Genomic DNA, 4,677 nt, shown 5'->3' with positions numbered 1-4,677 from the left:
CAAGGTTGAGCAAAAAGACGAGAAATAAGCTGCCGCGGTGGAGGTTTGCACTCAACTGAGTGCCCCTCTAGTTCATCACAGTTCTTTCAACCTTTTTACTTCAATTTACTCTTTTCAAGTTCAGTTAGATAATTAAATCATTCATATGTTTTTATGTTAAACAGGCTGACATGAGTCTTTTTTTAGCTCATGTTTGAAAGGTCTGTTTTAAAGTTATTACTGTTCTTAAAAAATTTTATTTTAACTGTTCATTACTTCTCATATACTTTATTTCCTTATTTCCTTTCCCCAACTGGACTAATTTCCATGTTGGAGCCTTTGGGGTTAGAGCGTCCTGCTTTTCCAACCAGAGTTATAGCTTATTTAGTAATAATAATAAGAACAACAACAACAATAATAATAATAATAATAATAATAATAATAATAATAATAATAATAATTATCAAAACATCACACCTGCACTCAACAAATTTCTCTCTCTCTCTCTCTCTCTCTCTCTCTCTCTCTCTCTCTCTCTCTCTCTCTCTCTCTCTCTCTCTCTCTCTCTCTCTCTTTATTGCTTATCCATTTGCTTAGAATTTCAATATTGCTTTTTCTCGTTATTTCATGTTTTCCTTTCACGTAAATGAGTGAGGTTTCTTGATGACACTACATAATTTATTTTATTGACTTCGGAAAAGTATATTTTTGGTGAAAACGAGAAAACAGTAATCAGTTGATTCATTCTCTAAATAGCCAATTAAGGAAGAACCCTTTGTGCAAGAAACTTCCACAGCCTCATAGCTATATCATGCACAAACACAAAGGTGTCCTTTTTTCTGTCCTCGGCTCATTCTGTGCGGTTCTCCTCGGATGAGAATGTCTGGGCGCCAAACATTATTTTTGTCTCGAGACTTTTGGGCACCGGGCATTTGGCACTAAGGAGTGATAAAGGAAACGGTAATTGTTTACAACACCAGCTCTCCATTAATCCAAAATAATGCAATCCTGCAGTTTTCATCTTCTTGCACAGTAATTAGGGGGTTATTTAAATTCTGGGAAAGCAATAATTAGCAAGATATGTTGAGGAAGGGGAAGGGGTTATAAAAAGAAAATAGCTCGATTTCCTCACTAAACTGACACGTCAACATAGTCAACCAAACAGAATGCGTGATGCCAGCGTACATAAACAGAAGTTCGTGATGCCAGCGTACATTTGATATACTGTATATTCAAAATATACTTAATTAAAAATGGATTAATTACTCAAAAGTGTCCATAAAATATGCAATTTACAAATAGTGACACTTTTGAGTAATCACTCCATTTTTATTAAGTATATTTTGAATATACAGTATATCAAATGTACGCTGGCATCACGAATTCTGTTTGGTTGACTATGTTGACGTGTCGTTTAGTGAGGAAACCGAGCTATTTTCTTTTTACAACCCCTTCCCCCTTCCTCAACATATCTTGCTAATTATTGCTTTCCCAGAATTTAAATAACCACCTAATTACTGTGCAAGAAGATGAAAACTGCAGGATTGCATTATTTTGGAGTAAATGGAGAGCGTGGTGTTGTAAACAATTACCAAGGAAACATACACTAAGTAGGTGTAGTACAATATTCTACCACTATCACTATTTTCATCGCTGCCAACTAAATTGGGAGGGGGTTATGTTTTCGCTCTTGTTTGTCCGTTAGTTTGTGAACAACCTCCTGGCCACAATTTTACTCATAGAGAAACTTTCAGGGATTAATTGTTATGTTGAGACGTGGAAGTGATTCAATTTTAAAAGTCCTAGGTCAAAGGTCAAGGTCAAACAAAAGGTCGACCGAATTACCCCTAACCTTAACCCCAAGTTCGCACATGATTGTCACAAAGACTTCAATTACGCATATGGTCTAAATTGATTCTGGGAAAGGCAAGCTGGTTTCGTGAAATAAGCTTCCGTGGCGGAGGTCTACCCTTTCAGAGTGCTTTTTTAGTTTATGTGAAAAGGCACTTTAATTATATATGAAAATATATGAGGATACTTAATATGTAAAAGTAACTCACTATTGTATATGTAATTTCAATTTATTTGCCTATGGAAAGGTAGGATATAAAAAAAAACTAAACTTTTGTTGATATCTAATTTCTAGATTATGAAACACCAGGTTCACTCTAATAGAAAATGGTTGTAAACAATTACAAATAAAGTATTTTTAATCAGTTCTTCATCTGATGATAATGCGCGAGGCTTCTAAGGTAGTCATTAGCTTTCATATCATCAAATTTACGAACAGTCTCAAGAATATGTTTATCGGCATCTCGATGTTTCTTTAATTTTTGCGGTGACTCGCGTCCCGCCAGTGAATTTTCATAGAATGTATCACTGCCTTTCTGTATTCTACGCAGTCTATCAATCAATTTCCAAATGCTGGAACATTGCATGCTAAGCTCGCATTGCAATCGAACGTGGGTGTCCTCGTAGTGATTACTCGCGCGATTTTCCCCGTTCAAAGTTCGTTGATACAGATTCCAAATCTCGGGGAGGTACAACGGCTCTCGCCTGCCCTCCTCTCTTCTGTTTTGACGACCGACGTACGTATCTTCAAACCAGTTGAGTAATCCTTGGAGTTCCTGTGGTATTTCTCCTGCTAAAGAATCCAGGTATTCGTCAATTTTTGTCCAGGGTACGAAGGCGAGGGATATAATCATCTTGGCTTTTAAAGCGAAATCCGGGTCAGTGTTATACTGGAGAGTTAGACCTGTACTAGCTAGATGTTTATGCATACTTTTTGTTAAATGGAAAAAATATCCTTTTATTTCAGCCTCAGGAAACGATTTCTTCACAGCACTGTGCACTACTTGCTCATAATCACAAACAATATAAGTGGGTTTTAAATTGGGTTCTTTATCTTTCAGTAATTCGAACATTTTCACGCATGATATACTAGTCTTGTCGGGAAGAAGAGCGTACAAAATGGGATGAACTCCTTCATGTTTTCTAGCCATAATTACATAAGCCTGAGAAAATATGCTTGGGGCGATGCTGAGAGTACCATCGATAAACCACATATCGGATTCCACTAAATGTTGTAACCAAGTTTCTCTTCCAAAGATTAGAATTCGATCGGGCCCAGGTCCACTATCGCAAAGTAAGAAATTCTCGTTTGTTCCAGGTTGAGGGACGTATATTTTGTAGTTTTCTGGGAAAACCATTTGTTGTAAATCGGTTGTGGTTGTGGGGGCGTTGTTAACCGAATTGCGCTTTCGACCAATTGTTTTTCTCAAAGCGGACATATCGGGAATGGAAGCTAAACTCGCTTGTGACATGTTTGTCAGGAATTCGTTGACGACTGCGGTTGGCGACTCCAAAACCGTCGATGCTCTCTTCTTGATATTGGTTTTGAAAACTGCGATCTCAAGTTGTACTGCAGAAGCCTCATGTGAATGGGTGTTTATTTCCGCCACCACTTCCCCGGCTTTGGTGTGAAGTCTGGCTTTGCAACGGCTTTTCTTCTCGCAACGCCAAAATTTCATCTCGCTGTCAGCTTTGCTCATTCGGTCGAAAATGTAGAGGAATCCATTATGAGCAAATTTTTCTTTACCGCGTTCCGTTAATATTTCATCACCCATCGTGCTCATATATAAAAACACCCAAAGAACGAAACAATTTGTCTCGTACGCACACCGTCACCAGAACTCTAACTAACGTTAACTCTTGGCACATCCAGACGGAGGGCGGGGAAAGTTTCGGCGCAGCCGTTTGGGCGCTGCGCACTTGGCATTGGTGGTTGGCGGCCAAGCCCATTCTGGCGCCTGCCAAATTGGCGACGGGGTGTTCCCGCACAAGAGAATTCAGATCAATATTAAGGGTAGGAAGTCAGTGCGTAAAAAAAGGTTTAGCGATAAGGCTATAGTACGTGTTTTTACTAAAGGACTTTCACCCCGTAATTGTTCGTGAATGTACAGTACCTATTCTAGGTAACATTTTATATCATGCGTAGGCCTATGCATTGCTTGTTTGGAGGATCTTAATGTAAAGTTGGAAAAAAATATCCATGTAACGAATACTCGAAATATATCCTCTTTCTAAAAAATACATTCCTGCTTCCTTAAAACAATGCATAGCCTATCTGTGATAAGCCATCAAACAATCAAGGTTGACAGTGTCTTAATAGGGTTATATCAACATGCACATGTCCGTCTCGTGAAATTGTAAATATATTTGTAATCTTGAATGAAAAAAAGGGGTTGTTTTATATTCCTTTAATTTCAATTTTGATCAAAAGTTCATTAATTTATTTTTGAGCAAAAAATTTACTTTTTTTGTAACCTTAATATATACTTTATTGATGTGAGTCACGTTTTCAACTGCCTGTTACTTATTTCACTGCGTTTCATGATTAGAGATTTATGAAAATTATAATTAAAATTTCTTACTTGCATGAGTATTATATCATAGATCTATTGTATAAGCTTTTGTTTTGACTGGGTAGATGATCCTAGTTCAAAATGAGAAATTCGCGAAGAAAAATATGTATTTATATAATGTTAATACTATTGTTAAATGGTTTAAAGGCCAATCATGAATGACAGAGACAAGGGACAGTGACATTATCCTATCAAGCGGGACAATGCCATAAAGACTGACCATATATACATATGATCAGCGCTCAAGCCCCTCTCCACCCAAGCTAGGACCAAG

Source organism: Palaemon carinicauda, chromosome 22 (assembly GCF_036898095.1).
Source record: "Palaemon carinicauda isolate YSFRI2023 chromosome 22, ASM3689809v2, whole genome shotgun sequence".
NCBI classification, from domain to species: Eukaryota; Metazoa; Arthropoda; class Malacostraca; order Decapoda; family Palaemonidae; genus Palaemon; species Palaemon carinicauda.
Note: the sequence above shows the minus strand (reverse complement) of the source record.